Source organism: Amblyomma americanum, chromosome 3 (genome assembly GCF_052857255.1).
Source record: "Amblyomma americanum isolate KBUSLIRL-KWMA chromosome 3, ASM5285725v1, whole genome shotgun sequence".
In the NCBI taxonomy this organism is placed as follows: domain Eukaryota; kingdom Metazoa; phylum Arthropoda; class Arachnida; order Ixodida; family Ixodidae; genus Amblyomma; species Amblyomma americanum.
In genome coordinates this window covers 181,242,561-181,260,651 of record NC_135499.1, presented here as the reverse complement: position 1 = coordinate 181,260,651, position 18,091 = coordinate 181,242,561, and positions in this window count along the sequence as shown.

Below are 18,091 nucleotides of genomic sequence, written 5' to 3'. Positions count from 1 at the left end.
TATGACGGCAGGCTTTTCCACGGGCTAGAAAGCTGAGTGCCACTGGATTGAGATTTTTCACCTTTCGAAATTTACGCGAGCTTACTGGAGTGCTTAGAGATTTCCTCGCAGAACAAGTGTTGGTCGAGAAACTTAGGTCTGCTTACTTCTGGGAACGCAAAAACATTCCCACAAGTTTCTTTCAATAAAGTTCTTTCTTCGAGATGGTTGAAAGTTGGGTTTTGAAATTAAAAATACGTTTTTGAGGAAAGGAACCACGCCGCAAGGGGAGGGATAAAAGAGGGACTGAGAGAAGAAAGGAAGAAAGAGATGCCTTAGTGGGGGGGCTCCGGAATAATTTCGACCACCTGGGGATCTTAAGCATGCACTGACATCACAGAGCACACCCGCGCCTTTGGCGCTTCGCCTTCATCTAAACGCTGCCGCCGCGGCCGGGTTCGGTGGTAAGTCTGCGTGGTTTGTTGTGCACGAAGACCGCCACACGATCGGAACTTCGACCTGCGCACAGTTAATCTAGTCACGGAAGATGGCGTCGCGTCTGAGGAGAGCCACGGCAACGAACCTTGAAGGCCAAGCGCGCTGCACGCTGCATACATGAGAGGCCGCGGGAAGAGAGTGCCTTGCGCGTGGGCGATTCCATCTTGCGCATGCTCAGTGGATGGATGGATGGGATCGATGGATGGATGGATGGATGGATGGATGGATGGATGGATGGATGGATGGATGGATGGATGGATGGATGGATGGATGGATGGATGGCAACTTTAGTTTCCACCGGAAATGGAGGCCCCTTACTACTCTCCGCCCCCGGCACGCAGGCCTGGAGGACGGGGGCCGGAGCCTCCGCGACTACTCAGTGGGATGCGTCAGGTGACGTCACTGCGTGCACGCCGCTTTTCCTCTTCACCTGCCGGCCGGGCTACCCCACGATTCGCAGCTAGAGTGGGATCACCCGCGCGCAGTCGGCGCCGTGACGTCGCCCTATATCCATGCGCCACCTATCGGCGCATCAAGTGTTCCTTGCTAGATCTGCGAAGGAATTTCACCTAGTTTGGCTACTAAAGCTTTCGCATTACTCTGCTGAGCTGAAGTAGCTTAAAAAAGCCGAACTTGGGGTTCTAGCATGGATGGGATTCCAAGCCCAGCTAGTAACAATGAGGGAGCGACCATTCTTTGTTAGAAGGGCTGGGGGCTCATACCCTCGTGTCTACGTCATGCGAGAAAACCTTTATAAAGAAACTCCACACGTCCACGCAGTCATTCGCAGAATGTAGAAACTGTTTTCAAATGCTCTTAAAGAAAAGCACGTCGATTGACCTCTGAAACTCTCAGCGCCAGCCATTTGACAATAAGCTGGGAGTCATCCTGTATTTCTCCGTGCTTTGCTTCTCATGCCAGCCGTCGCAAACCAGAAGTATTGGCCTTTTCAGGCGACCAAACACAGAAGCAAACATCACTCGTTGACACACAGTTCACATGATGGTCTTGATGTGTGGGAAACAAAATGACGCGTGTCATTTTAGACCCCAATTCACGTTTGCTTGTTGGTGCCCGTGTGCGGGCAAAGGCCGCGCGATTTCGATTTTACGTGAAGGGTGGACCAAAATCTGTTTGCATGTTTTTTTCCGCCAGCCATTGCAGCCAAGTTTAACTACTCTATTCGTAGGGGATCAGATGTTGCTCCTTAGGGGTTCAAGACTGCGTACTGCTCTTCCGGTTGCTTTACGCGCTCAGGCAGACGTAGGTGCAGTTCTCTGCGGTCGTCGGTAAGCTCGACAACAAGAAACGAGGGTGCAAGGCGACAGCCAGGCTGCCAGCATGAAACACCGCTCGATGCGAGAAAGGAGCGAGCTGCCGAAAGGCGGGGAACGTAAGGGGACTTCTGCTTCGCCACAGCCAGTTTGATATTAAGGCTTATTGATTATCGATGCCTGCGGGGCGCAGGTAAGGAGCCACCATCTTGGTGGAGGTAAAACGAACTTGCGGGCGGCTCGCGGCTTGCATATGTTGGAAAACCATTCGAGTATAGACGAATGCGCAACTACGTCGTGACCCGGTTTGGTGATGCTGCTCGAGGCTGCCTAATGGCCAGTGGCAGATCTATGGAGTGCGTGGCTGAGATGTCGACGGGCTGAGGCAGTAATGAAGGCTGTTCACCGTGAGTCACAAGCATTGGCATGACTTCAATTTTGATAGTGCCAGGAAGGATCCAGACAGCAGGGCCTTGCGTTCGGCTTCCAGAAGGTCGCGATGGCTAAGAGCTGTCTTCGACTTGCTGAGTGATGGAGTGGTGACGTGGGAAAGATAAATCTTCTTATAGCCGTTATGCTTTATACGTGACGAGGATGTGCGCTGGCAAGCCTGGAATGAATGGTGTAGGTTGCGACTTGAGCAACAGATTGCTCTACACTGATGCTGCGGTGCTTTCACTTGTAAGGTTAAGCAGAAGATAATCAATGGCTGAGGAGCTGGTTTAAGTCAATCTGAGAGCTGTCTCGTTATCACTCTCGGTTATAGCAAGAAGACTGTACATGGCTACGGAGCTGCTCAAGACAGCCGCCCTTAATTCGTTGTAAGGCGTGGAAATTTCAGGTGCCAGGGTGAGACCTTGCATTTTCTTCAGGCGGGAGTGCACAAAGCAGCAAGTCGTAGTAAAATACTCGTTTGGTTATGGAGTTCAAGAACGTCGAGGCCTTGACTTGCTCTAGCCACGTTCCCACGCCACTTAGCGAAATCTGTGCAGTGAAAGGGCCAGCTCAGGCTCCAGCGAGGTCGCCATCGCAGCGTGGAGACGAAATAAAGCGTTGTGCTGCAGGTTTGTCCACTGCAGTGTGGTCGCCGGCGTACTGCGTGCGGTGCGTATTGTCTTTTCGTACCCGACGTAAGGAAGGTGGGATGAGCCAACTGCATACACAGTAGTAGAAGCGGGTTTAAGGGACGTGTTCTGACCGGGCACTAAATGAAGTCGGAGCTGCAGCGATTTGGGTTTCCAACTGAGACATTAATTGCACCGGTCACGCTTTGTGGACAAGTCCAGACCTTGTCGTTCACGGGTGCCGTCTCCAGCGCGATTCGAGGGTAGCTACGCGCACGATCATGTTCGATTCCTTAAAAAAAAAAGAAAATCCCGACAGCGGTGGCCGCGTTTCGATTGAGGTGAAGCGCAAAAGGCGCCCGTGTGCTGTGCAATGTCAGTGCACGTTGAACCACGGCCGGTCTCTAGGGGAGCGCGCGCTTTTATTCTTACGGCTTTCGCAATGGGGTCTGCTTCCGCCTCCCACCGCACCTCGGCGGTGTCGCCACTGCCCCACCGCTCCGCCGCTGCGACCGCAGTTCACGCGGAAGGAGAACGCGCGCTCAATTCCAGTTCGGCCCGCGTCAGTAAACGATAGTGAGGTGGCGTCAAAAGTTTAGAAAGAATTATACAATGTGCCCTGAACCACCTGCCTGTGTTGTCATCGTCCCTGCTTAGGCAAGGAATGCAGAAAAGTCTGATCGTGTTTAATGTTAAAGATGCAAAGGGCGTCAGCTTGGCGATGCCAAGAGCTATTCTTTTTTCCTTGACATATGCATGTTTAAGGACGCGTAAGGCTTGATAAAATAAAACTAGCCAATTTGCGTGAAATGTACAACATCCGCTGATCCAAACGGGGCTTAGCTAAGCAGAAATACCCACTGAGGGGGATTAATTGAAAGTTTCTCCCGTCCCTTGAATGCATTTACGATGCCATACTGAAGAATAGGCTTCGTCTCGCACCGATATCCGGGGAGCGCCAGCAGGAGACGACAAACGCCTAAGAAGGCTGTAGAAAACAACGCTCTCATTTTGATTCTGAAGAATGCTTACTACTGTGAGCCTCATCCCTTGTTTTTATGCCGAACCACATGTTGCGCGCTTGAATCATATTTTCAATGGTGAATCAATTAGCCTTAGGCACTGGAATCTAGGCCATCTCATGAAGTGTGGCTATGTACCCTGTCGTAGTGTGAAAGTTGTTTCTGACATGCTTCGTTGGCGTGTGTTTGCATTTTCTTCTCAATGTCTGTTTTTGCTCGTGTCGCTCCCTGAAATACATTACAAATTGTATTCCACTTGCGCATTCGTCAAATGACATAGCAGCTCTATGATAAACGTTATCTGCAATTTTTTAGCGGCAGGGTAGTTACATACGGCCTGTCTACTATCCCAACTACATCGGAGAGAGATGAATCCCTGCTGTTATCATCTGCAGGAAAAAAAAAATTCATTTCACATTAAATGAACACAACTGAACGGGATTTTTTTGGGTCCTCTGGGCTGAAAACAACAGCTGGCATAGATATCTGGAAAGCATTTTTATTGCGAAATATAAAGAGACTGTGCCGCCGCCCGCGATGGCTCAGTGGTACTGGTGCTGCGCTACTGTCTCGAAAGACGCGGGTTGGATCCTGGCTGCGGCTTTTCGCCCTTTTATTGCGGTAAAATGCTAACTGCGTGATGTCAATGAACGTAAATAATCCCAGCAGGTCAAAATTATTTCCATTCCTGAACTATGGCGTCCTTCATAGCCCGAGTCGCTTTGGGACGTTGAAACAACATAAACTAGTCATCGAGAAAGTGCTTTACTATTCAGCTCCTGGCGTGCTCCCGCTTGTAAGAAAGGGCCATTTCTCATACACATGTTTTTCTCCGCGAGTGTCGTTTCGTGCAGCGAGCGTTCTTTTGTGTCGACACGTGTGCTTTCGGTGCGGAGGGGCATCCTTGGCGCCATCCTCCGTTCTGCGAAAAGACCGATGAGCGCCCGCTTCGTTAGCTTGTTGGTGCAGTCGTTAGGGCCGCGGGCAATGCCCCGCTACCCCAAGTACGAACTGGAGAGCCGTGCGGCGTCCCCTTTCAAGTGGCCCGTGCACGTGTACCCGTGAGTGTGTGTGCGCGCTCCTGGTGCACTGCAAGTGCGCAGTACACAACATCCTACTTCCATTCAAAGGTTCGTCTTTGTCGAGAGGCCAACCTCGATTTTTGTGACACGCACGAGCAGGTGCTGACCAGTCGCCGCTCAAGGCAGCTCTGCACTATGCTACTTGAACGCACCCACGAGGACGACGACTATCTCCTCCACGATATTACGGAATTTGAGCGTATCGACCGAGAGCGGGAGCAAAGGTTTGGCGGGACGCGTGAGAAGAGACAATTCACGGCGGCTACCGAAAATGTTCCAGAAAGACCACCTGCGCGGAAGACTACGTACGAGCGATCTGGCAAGCACAGAAGACCACGTCTGACCAACGAAAGAGGCCAGCCCAAATACTACAACTGTGGGCGATTCGGACACATCTCCCGCGATTGTCCAGAAGAAAGGCATGAAATAAAATGCTTACGCTGTGGGAAGAGTGGCCACACGCAGCGTCATTGTTCGATAAACCACAGCAACGAGACCAACACAGTAAACGACACTGAAGACAAAAACGCCCCTGGAGCGCTACAGAAGCAGGTCATACTGAACGGGACTACCCTCGTCGGCATGATCGACAACGGCAGCTCTGGATGCCTCCTACGCGCGTCTACGGCTGCACGTTGCGGTGCGAAGCTTACGAAGGATGCCACGGCCCTCTACGGTTTCGGAAGCCAAGGCACTCTGTCAGCCAGGGCGATTGGCAAGTGCTACAGAGACCTCGAGATCGATGGTGTCAAAGGCGAGAAGGTTCCTTTTCTTGTAGTGTCAGATGATACATTGACGGTTGACTTGCTTGTCGGGAGAACGTACACAAAGCTACCTTATGTGGTTTACGCCAGGCTGGGTGGTTGTTTGCGCTTCTGACAGAAAAGCGTCTGTCCGTTCTCTCACCTGGAACCGTTGAATGAGTCCAGAATGCGTGTGAAAGCGATTAAAGAGACCGTCATTCAGTCCAACTCCATTAATTGGATAACCTTATCATCAGATTCCGATTTCTCCGGCCCTGTTTTGTTGAGTACTCTTGGAAGCGACATTATTGTCGAGATGAGAGAAGGCGAGATTGTGTGCCGATTTTTACGAGCGGAGACAAAGACGTGCTTGTGAAAATGGGATGGCGACTCAGGCGCGTCGTGGAGGCTGACGTTGTGGAGATACCTGACGGCCAAAACGAACCTGCCCGCTTGAGCGAGAGCGATACAACAGAGCCCAAGGTTTCCTGCGTTGCGACAGAGCGCAGACCAATCGAGGATCAGCAGCTTGAAGTAGAGTCCACAGTAACGAAACAGCAAAAGGCTGAGCTTCTTGGCCTTCTAAAGGAATATCGCGACTGCTTCGCCAACAACATTAGCGAGCTCGGATGCACTCCTGTGCTTAAGATGGACATCACAGAGACACGTGGAAGTTGGCCTGCTGCGGTTAGGCCGTACCGAACAAGTGCCGTGGAGCGAGAGACGATTCGTGAGATTGTTGGAGAGAGGAAACGAGAGGGTATCGTAAGCTAGACCTCGTCACCTTACGCGATCCCAGTGATCCTAGTGCAAAAAAAGAAGCGCCACCAGTATCTTTTTGTGCTCATCGACAACCTCACCAGACTCACCAAGAAAGAAAAAAAATTTGTATTGGGCTCTGAATAAGAGGAAAGTTTCAAGGAGCTCAAATCAAGGCTTAACGTGTGAACCTGTACTCCAGCTGTATGACCCAAAAGCGGAGACAGAGCTACATACCGATGCACGTGCGAGAGGACTAGCAGCAGTGCTGCTCCAAAAGAAGGGCGACAAATGGTATCTCGTCTATTGCGTTAGTAAAAAGACCACGAGTCATCCACCAAAGAGGAGAAGATTGCGGGAAAAGGGGAGAGTGTCCCGCAGCCATTCAGGCGCTCGGAACGCACACGCGTGGTGCTGAGCTGAACTATTTTTCAGGGAACATCCAAGGATGCGTGCGACTAATTTTACTCACTTGTTTACTGCCGGCATCAGTTCTATTTTAGTTGTATTCATATGTCTGTATACATTTCTTGACTGTTCGCGAAAAGTTTGTGTGTTGTACAGTTTTGTTCGTTCCTATTAACGAGGACGTTAAATTTTGTCAGAATGACCGAGTGTAAGAAAGGGCCATTTCTCGCACACACGTTTTTCTCCGCGAGGGTCGTTCCATGCAGCGAGCGTTCTTTTGTGTCGACAAGTGTGCTTTCGGTGCCGAGGAGCATCCTTGGTGCGATCCTCAGTTCTGCGAAAAGACCGATGAACGCCCGCTTCGTTAGCTTGTTGGTGCAGTCGTTAGGGCCGCGGGCAATGCCCCGCTACCCCAAGTACGAACTGGAGGGCAGTGCGGCGTCGTCTTTCAAGTGGCCCGTGCACGGGTACCCGTGAGTGTACGCGGTAGCCTGCGGCGCTGGGAGGCGACTCAGCCAAGTGACGGACGAGAAGGAACCAGTGTCTGTGCGATGCTCGACGGTGCATGTGCGCGAGTGGTGTGCGAATTTGGGAGTATGTATTTTGTCGTGTAAAAGAGTTTTTGTATATATATATATATATATATATATATATATATATATATATATATATATATATATATATATATATATATATATATATATATATATATATATATATATATATATATATATATATATATATATATATATATATATATATATATATATATATATATATATATATATATATATATATATATATATATATATATACTTTAGTATTTCCTTCACACGGGTGTTTAATCGTTTCATTTCTTCAGCGCGTATTCGTAACATTAATCTTAAGCGTCGTTTCTAACACGCTTGAGACTAACATCTCTCATGATGGTGGCTTTCGAAAGACCATGGGCTCGCCTAAATTTAGCTATTTTATTTCGTATTCAACAAGTCTACAAGCAAATAGGGACACCATGAGCATAACCGCTTTTCTTCTTGATATATTTTTATGTGGCATCAAACCCAAGAACGAAGTGGGATGGAGGATGGCGATGATATTTAGGGGCTGCTGGCTGGAGGGTATAAGAGGCAATATTCCACTTAATATTACTGTATCATCACATTTCTCATAATTTTACTCCACAATACAAGCTGAACGAAATTGTAGGCTACGTACACTGTTTTGTTCCGGCTCGCAAAAGAATGCGGGCGGGACATTTGTTTTGCTTCGAATTGTTTCCTTCCTTGGCTTAAAAAGGTATTCCACTAATGTACTGTGATTACCTTGACTGTAGAAAGCCATGAGAAGGTCGCGAACTTCATTCATTCGGACTATGAGTCATGCTGCATTACCTAGCTGCAGTAGAGAAGCCGGCACCGTAAACGGATAAGTTGGTGAGGCAAAAAAACAAAAACAAACTGATAGGCAACTTCATGGCCTGCACCTAAACGCAAAGAATACGTAGCTCGAAGGCATATTTGTAATCGTGCAAGTTCCAATTTTAGCGCGCATATTGCGGAGTAGGTTGAATTATATCTGACGCCAGCACACTGACTAGCTTTGGCAATAACCTAAGGACAGAGTTTTGGCACCGTCACGTACAGCATTTTGCTTTCTTCGATTGCGGTTATTGTAGAATATGTTAAGTTTGTGGTTTGGACGCTATTTTCGGATGAATCTAGCAATCTGGCTTTTAAGAGCTGGGCTCCTATCTAGAAATTTATCGACGACACAAAGCCCATGGCACCCGGCGAGAAGCCAGATGAGGCCAACTGAGTGTATGTTTTAGTTAATTGGGTGTTTAACGCACGTGCCCTCTTGGGTAAGTATCATAAAGTTACAACAGAAAGTGGAGGCAAATGCACACTAAAATATTTGTAACAACAGAACAGCAATATATATTCTCGTATACCAAAAAAAATATCGCTGAAAAGACCTAAGAGAACTAACGAAAGGGGAAAAAAAACTTCAGTTTTGCAAGCGGAAAGAAGCGGTCCGACATTTATAAAAGGCTGCAGTCTGTGTGGCACTTTCTCGACTTTCCTTTTATCGCCGCCTCAGCTGTACATGTATAAAGCCAGACGTCCATTTCCTTCGTAGTAAACATCAGACGATGGTGAGAGCTTTCTATGCTCGGCTTAAATGCGCCAAACATGAGACGGAAGAGTGGCCGATTTCAGTAGCCGTATATTCTCCCACTGGTTATTGCTTTTAGAAGTTGGTTAACAGAGTCTTTGATTATTATGTGGCGTTCGAACATAAGGAATGTACAGTCGCTAGTAAATAAAGGTTAGCACCAGTGACGTGCCACCTAAGCAAGAGGTAGCCACTGCAGTTACGAACGCGCTGGTAACAAAAGTGCCAGGTGTATTCACAAAGCACGGCACCACGGCAGCCACGCGGTGCGATTTTCGCAACTGCGTTCACGTCATTGTGCTAATCTGTGTTACTAACGACTGTACTATTCTTTTAGCCTGTTTTCCCGCTTTGTGTTTTCTCCAAAATCATCATATTGTGAGTTCAGTCACGACTGCGGCGGTTGCATTTCGGTGGAGGTGAAACGCATGGCGTCCGCGTACTGTGCGTTGCCAGTGCAATTCGGAAAGCCACAGTTGTTTCAAATTAATCTAGAACCCTCCCCTACTGCGTGCCTCATGGCCCATGTCACTCTGTAGCGTTAAACCTATTATACCATACCGTCATTAACTGTGCGGCGTCCGCCAAGCTGGGCATGACTGGAACGCTATTTGCCTTTTTTTATTTGACAGACACCTACAGCGAGCTGCTAGGCGGCTCTTAAAGCTATAGTATGCACTGTTCGGTATATATCTAGAACGGACGTATAACTTGCCAACTTGTAAAAACGAAAGAAGGCATAAAATTTCCGCCCTGATTAAACTGGGCTTCCAAGCATTCCATTTTCGAGGACACCTGCATGAGTGGCGTCCAGCGGCGTGCAGCTGTGGCGTATACCTCGTGAAGTCAGCTCAGCAACATTGACCGCCTGAAACAGGGCCAGAGGTAAAGCGCGTTTTCAATAAGGGTGGTGCAAAAATTATAAATACAAAACGAGTGCAGTAAGTGCTTAGGATTGTCTATAAACAGTGAGAAAACACTAAAACGCCCGTTTGTCGGATGTAACCGAGGCAGTGACTCTAACCGTAATAAACCCGGCTAGTGATGACGGCGGCTGTGTTCGCCACTGTCTTTTTTTTAGCAAGAAATATTGGTCAATTTAATCAACAGTATTTCGACGTGCGCACTTATGAGATATGCCTATTCGAAGGCCCGTTTTTTGGTTGATGTTTTTAAGAAGATATCCGGCGCGCATCAAAGTTGATGATACTTCCCCTGTCGGCATGTACTAGCGAACAGATATAGAGTACTGCTCAACAGAACTTGAGTCTCAACAGAAATTGAGTTCTACTATCAGACGTTCGATCGGCTAACCTTTCAGTGATCCGGTCGCACAGGTCGCCATAAAACATATTGAAGCGGATCCCCCTGTCCCTGATGGTCCCTACGTAGTCACTCCGGACCCTGACGTCACCCTCACGCGAAGTATTGCTCTTGCGGACACTGTCTTTACAATGTCGGCAAACCGAGCATACCTTCCGGTTCTGAACTTTGGCTCGTCTGTTCAACCGCTCCCGCAAGGCATCTCACTCGCCCCGCTGTGCCCTGCTGCCGAATGTGTCATATCAGTGGTGGACAGCTGCTTACCTTCCACTCATAAATGCCTGTTGCCTGCAACCACATAAACAGAGAAACCAACGGACGACTACGCCGACATGATCTGTTCTGACCTACCGCCGATGCAAGCTCACGATCTTAGGTGCCTCTTATCATCTTTTCGCGACATCTTCGACTTTGATGACTGTGTTTTCGCTCGTACCTCTGTGGTGACGCATTGGATAAACACCGGTGATGCCGCTCCTCTCTACAGACGTCCGTAGCGCGTTTCCAGCGCTGAACGCACCGTCATAAATCAAGAGGTGGACAAGATGCTCGCCTAAGACATCATTGAGCCCTCGTCAAGCCCTTGGGCTTCACCAGTTGTCCTGGTAAAAAAGAAGGACGACAGCTGGCGCTTCTGCGTTGATTACCAGAACCTCAACCGCATCACAAAAAAGGACGTATATCCTCTCCCGAGGATCGATGATGCATTAGATGGCCTCCACGGCGCCCAATATTTCTTTCCAATTCATCTTCGATTAAGGCACCGGCAAATTGCCACTGATGAAAAGGACCACGAAAAGACCGCCTTCGTGACGTCTGATGGCTTATACCAATTTAAAGTCATGCCATTTGGACCCTGTAACGCGCCGGGACTCCCTTCTTCGCGGCTTTAAGTGGTCTACCTGTCTCTGCAACCTAGACGATATTGTGGTTTTCTAGCCAACTTTTGCCACGCACCTCGAACGCCTCTCCAGTATTCTGACAGTGTTTCGTAACGCCGTACTCTAGCTGAACTCATCGAAATGCAAATTCGGTCGCCGCCAAATCACTATTCTCGGACACCTGGTTGACGCTTCTGGTGTCCGACCAGATCCAGCCAGAATTCAAGCCGCGAGGGACTTCCCTCTTCCTAGGTCGTCGAAAGATGTGCGCAGCTTTGTCGGCGTTCGCCGACACCTGTTCGGCCTGCTCGTTCGCTGCTGTCACTTATCACCATGCTCTCTGTTGGCTGTCTTCACTAAAAGATCCCACAGGTCTCCATGGTCGCTGGGCTTTGTGCCTCCAAGAATATTGATACTCCGTCATCTACAAGTCCCGTCGTCACTACCAAGATGCGGACTGTTTATCCCGATACCCTGTGGAGCCATCTGACCTAGAAGACGCTGAGACGCTGCCCTGCCTCTTATCTATCACTGCTCTCGCCGACATTGCCAACAGACAGCGCTACGATTAATCTTTACGACCTATCTTTGATGGCCTCCGCTCTGCAAACCGATCTCCGTCTCTGCAACTTTATGTGCTCCAGAATGGCATTTTGTAACGCCGCAACCTACGCTCCGATGGTCCTCCGCTGCTGCTCGTCATACCCCAACATCTGCGCTCTACTGTTTTTGAAGAATGGCACGATCTTGCGACAGCCGGCCACCTTGGCGTGTCCCGCACGTACGCTCGAGTGCGGAACCGCTTCTTTTGGCTTAGTCTGGTTCGTTCCGTAAAGCGGTACGATGCCGCTTGCGACCTGTGTCATCGTCGGAAAAGGCCCTCGACTTTGCCTGCCGGCCATCTACAACCCATCGACGTACCTCCGGAATCTTTACACCGTGTTGGCCTCTGCCTTCTTGGCCCTTTTCCTACGTCCCTCTCCGGCACCAAGTGGATCGCTGTCGCAACTGATTATACGACTCGGTACGCCATCACGCGTGCTTTGCCCACCAGCGGCGCTACCAATGTCGCCGATTCTCTTCATGACGTAATTCTTCACCATAGCGCTCCTCGTCAACTGCTCACCGACCGTGGTCGTTATTTTTTGTTCCGAGTGATTAATGACATTCTTCGTTCGTGTGCCACGCAGCACCAGCTCGCGACACCTTACAATCCACAAACGAACGGGCTTACGGAACGGTTCAACCGCACGCTCACCGATATGTTAGCAATGTACGTCTCACCGGACCACCGCGATTGGGACGCAGCCTTGCCTTATGTGACATTTGCATATAACTCTTCACGGCATGACACAACAGGCTATTCCATTTTCTACCTTTTGTTTGGTAGGCACCCCCTATTGCCTTTGGACACACTCATGCCGCCTTCTTCAGTCCCCACCACTGCTTACGCTCAGGACGCCATCGCCCAGGCCACGCTGGCGCGCCATATAGCCCGTAGTCGGCTCCGTGCCTCTCAAGCTTCCCAGAAGTCCGCCTAGGACCGCCGTCATCGGGCCGTCTAATATAACGCCGGATCACTCGTCCTTCTATGGACGCCGTCAAGCAGCGCCGGTCTCTCCGAGAAACTCCTTTCTCACTACCGTGGCCCTTACCGTGTGGTGCGCCGTGTCACCGACGCGAATTATGAAATTGCTCCCCTTGCGTCCTCGCCATCTTCCTCCGGCCCCACTACGAACGTCGTCCATGTATGCCGCCTAAAACCTTAACTTGACGCTCATGCGTCGCCACTCTTAACGCGGAGACGGCATTTCATCAGCCGGGGGTCCTGAAGCGGGTAGACGTCGACGACATTCAGCGAATGAACACGTGGACGAAGACGACAACGAAGTTCTGGCTGTGTTCTGAGTGCCGCTCGTAGCTGTTACTACGCTTGTGTACACAGCTGTAGTTTCATTCCCGCAACAATATCGAGCCTGGCAACTTCCGTAAGGCACCAAGTGAGCACGTTTAGTGATTCCCAAGACACTGCCGTGACCGGCCCGCACCTGAATATTCACGGGTTCACCGATTTATTCCTAATTTCTAGGAAATGCCGACTGAAAAAAACAGAAACAAGCAACAAATTGTAGTTTGATAAAACTCTACATGTATCGATCGAAAAAATCAATAGAGCTTATAAGTCTCGGCGATTAGTCCTGCATCAGGATGCACGAAATGCCGGAGGACCGACGATGGTAACCGTGAAAAAAAAAAAAAAACTTTTATGTGGAGGTGAGGCATACCTGCTGGAGGGCTGAGGCAAAATAATGAATTACTACCAATATGGTGCTTGATTTAAAGGAACGAAAGGAGGAAGTTGTCCTCATCGATAGTTTAGCACATTCGAACAAAATCGAAGGTACTTAACTGAAAATGGTTGTTGTATAAGCTAGAAGCACCTAAAAAACACAAGACAGGTTGGGCAGACGCAATTTTCAAAGTCTGACATTTTCAAAGAACATTTCTGAGTGAATAGAAACAAAAACAGAAAGGGCATTTCCCCTGTCTTCTTCAAAGCATGAAGAACACACCTGTTTCCATTTAACGTACTCATCTGCTGAACATTTTTCCCGTGCTCCCAGTTCACGTGTAGTTTTTCTTTTAACACACTCACTGCGTTCGATTTTCATGTCTAGGCTAGCATCTCATATTGACATGCTTTGGTCTCCCCATTTCGTCTTGCCTATATTTTCTGCTTCTCACATAAAATTAAGCCTAGTTTATATTTAGCCTTTTCTCTGCGTATTCATCTTCACTGCGAATTCTCTCTCTAACCTTGCGGCGCAATCCATTTACACCTCTAACCCACTACAGAAGTTCTGCCAATGGCTCCCTGCGCGAAGTCCGGAGCACAAGCCCCACTTCAATTTTTTTTTTGCCTGTATTAATTCTATCTTACTTTACCAACGAAGTCTTCCATTAAAAAGTCAACTCACGCGTTAGATTGTGTTGTGGGGTTTCGACATTCTCATAGAAACTTTTGGTGGTTCCCTTCTTGTAATTTGACGCACTGTAGTACCCTTAGTTTGTGCGGGCAGTTAAAGCTTTTGCGATGACTACTGCGGCTTGGTTTATGCTTAACAGTTCATCTATGTGGAGCCAATTTCTCTGTGTGGTAAGAATCTTGCTCGGTGCTTTCACTGTCTAATAGCCCTTTATGTCACAGATGGGAACTTTTGTTAATGCTGAGCATACATGCCTCACAAATTGCAACCTCGCAAAAATCGAGTGATATCACCTTTAATTCCCGATGATTCTTCTCACCGCACAGCTGACAATTAGTTTTCCTCTATTATAATCTAACATTAAACGCCTAAAGGTTCCATTTCTAATGGCAACCTCTCTGGATACAGAAATAATTAGCATTTTCGACTGTGTCACAGATATTATCTCTGCGTTGTACACAGTGGAAAAGGCGCGGTGGTGCTCAGCTCAAAATCATGCCTGAAATTGCCGAATGCTCTGTACCCCAGCATGTTGTAAAATGAATTCAAGATATCAACTGAGTGAGTTAATATTTTTCTACAACTTAGCATTATGGCAACGCCATTCCAACATTTAGCTTGCTAGTCATGCATATATTTTTCGTACGGGAGACCACACCACACATTTATTCTTCCCTTGTGTGCTGGTCACAGATGGCGCGTAATTCAGTTCGTAAAATACAAACAAAAATATATTGATAAGATTCTCTTTCGAATCGCTCATGCTACATGGGGAAAGTGATTTATACTTTACCAGGGAAACATAATAAAAATGAGTAGCAAGCAGCGAGAAACAATTTTCATTCACGATTTGAGGTTTATCAAAAATATTCATGATATCGGACCACGCCGACATGCACCCAGCCGGTCTGCGAAGATGTGATTTCCTGGAGGCAATTAAGCTGCAACCTGGCGTAACACCGTTGAGATTCCGTGCACTTGTGGCCACTAAGCAACCAGGATTTGAAGTCAACCATTACTATCGTTCAGGCGTCCGACAGAGATTCTTTTTATTAATTGATGTTGGATGCGGAGTGTACAGTGTGCGGTGCCAGCGGCACAGTTATAAAGTGGAGAATTTTTTTGTGCTTTACGAGGCTCATCAGCGAGAGCCAACGTTTTTAGATAAAGACAGTTGGAAAACTTGCTCCGGGGATGCGGCCCAGTCCGTTTCCGCTTTAATCTCAAAGAGACGCGAACGCCATCTCTAGGGTTGTGTCAGTACCCCGTCCTTTGTACTATGGCCTCTAAGATTACCTGCACACGCTTGAGCAGCTACTCTCGGAGGCCATGTTTGTATGACGCCCGTTGGCTACGCTTGGTCACGTGGCCAGTTTTCTGCAAAACTGTTCTACGAAGGCTCGCGCATCGCATTATCTGCGCCGGGTGCGACTGCTTCTAGTGGCGCGTCACTACTGATGTCCACTGCTCGGATGTCGTCTGCGTATAGATAAGTTCTCGGGCGCTCTACACCTGGGGTACGAAAAGGGAGGATGCTCGGGGTTGAGGTTTTGGTTGTAGATCGCGGCCGAAACTGGAAGCCCTTCTTTCCGTTGTTCGATATTGTGAAATCGCAGTAACACGACGTGTCGCCTGCCCCTTCGTAGTTTGGTTTGACGAAATTATACACGTGGGTAATATGTGGCTTGGCAAAAAAGTCTGCATCTACTCTTCGTAGTGGCTGAAGTGGCAGCGACAGCACTAAATTTCGCGAAGTGCGGGTCCTTTAGCGCTCACCTTGCAGCACCGACTGCAGGAGAAAAGCGCCTTATTAGGAGATTTTCCCTCGGATTTTTTAACAGCTCTGTTAAGGAATAAAAGATTGAGTGGTTGACATTCTCAGGAGTAATTGAAACAGCTACTGAATTTCGCAGGCTCGGCAAGGCTGCAAATTCCAATTTAATTCACAAAATCACGCCGTTAATACGAAATCTGACGTTTAGAAGCCGTCAAAACCGCCTTTTCGGAGGCTAACGGTACTAGCTTGCCCCAGCATAAGCGGTTAAAGAAGCCCGAACAACAAGCTTTTAAGCTTTCATGACGGAACACAGCATTCCTTCACTATATCGGCTCACTGAAGATATGCACAGCTGGGAAGTCACGAAACGAGCAGCCGTTTGCCAACGCTTCTTTAGCGTGCCTGGCTAAAGTTATGGTTTTATATGCTACTAAATCATATTGTTTCATTATTACAAAAGCGGTAAAGAAAAAAAGTACTTTTGTATTCCTTAAACACATTTGTGTTCGCACGCGAGCCACCGTCAATTGCGCTCGTCAGAGTAGCAGACGACGCGTCTGTCCCAAAGCGACCGCACCGCCATCGCCTATGCGGCAACTGTCTGGGTCCGCTCTGCTAGGGTGGCTAGAACTTTTTGAGGTGTGTAAAGCGGCCGCCGGAAGCTGCCCCCCAAAACGCACCGATGCCGCGCGGGGGCGCTGATAACAGCGGCGCCGTCAGAGCGAGCAGCCCGGAGTGAGCCACCGGAGCATTGCTCGCAGCAAGAAAGCATCGCTTGCGCTGATTTTTGCTTACTGAAGCAGATGAAGTTAAGGTGCATGGACCGCTAGATGCGTCATTTCTGCCGCGAGCTTTGAGAATGCCACCAACAGCAAAAGAAAAAAAAAAGACCCAGCGCTGGTGTTTCGTGCCCACAAGCCAAGTTTTACTGCTTATAACACGGGTTCACTTTTTTTTAAAGGAGTAAATCAAAAGGAAGACGAAAAGAACGGAAAAACCGTGAAACCATGCGTTCTTTAGCGCGCTTATCATGCTGTTGTGTACTACGTGGATGAACAACGGAAAATAAGCGTTCTTCCAGAAACGCGTCTTTTTCTTACTGTGCTGTTTTGCTGGGGAAGTGCCCTTGTCACACTTCTATGCTTCATGAGCTGCACTTCTTGGGAGCGTTTCTTTGAAAAGGGAATTCTCGTTTGCTGAGATTGCAACGCATGTAAAAAACTCCACGCGGTAGAAAATTAGTCCGGAGCCTCCCACTACATTTTTTCTGTATATTTTCGGCTTCGGCACGTAAAAACCCACTTAATTTCTCACAGTACAGACGCGTATGCGACACAATGTAGTCTTGACATATAATGGTCTAAGGAGCAGAAGAAAAGCATGCAACGCTTTCCGAATATGTTAAAATTTTCAACACAGTAGCAGCGCAAATCTCCATGCTTTGTTTAGAGCATTTGGGCTTCAAATCAAACCTCTTGAAAAACAGATCTAGTTGCTCTGTTGTTATCCTTTGCTGCTCGACGTGTGTATCTTAGCGAACCCCATCGCAGGAGGCAAGAGAAGGTGCTGACCCAAGACACTCACTTCCCACTTCATACATTTTAACCTCCCAAAGGGACTCAGGCCATATGAGGGACGCCGTAGTGAACGGCTTCGAAAATTTCGATCACCTGGGGTTTTTTAACGTGTACTGACATCGCACAGTGCAGGGGGCCTCTAAAATTTCGCCTCCATCGAAGTTCGACCGCCGCGGCCGGGATCGAAACCACGTCTTTCGCGTCAGCAGCTGAGGGTAATAATAACAGCTCAGCCACCACGGCGGCTGCTGACGCAAAACAAAAATACCACACATTATTGAGGAAGCCCATCTGGAAGCAAAAGAATTTCCTAAAACTGAAAGGCTACAAGCAGCGCGAGCGAATCGCTCTAGCGGCGCGGAAAAAGAAGGGAGGGGGAGGAGAAAAATTTTGGCACTTTTTTTCATGTTACAAAAGAATAGTCGAGCGCGCCATTCGAGAGCGTTCTTGAAAAACGTGTGGACGTATGCGCAGCAGCCTTTCACGCCAGCACACAAATCGGACCTGATAAGTTCTCCAGTTATCTTTAAATCAAACCTTCG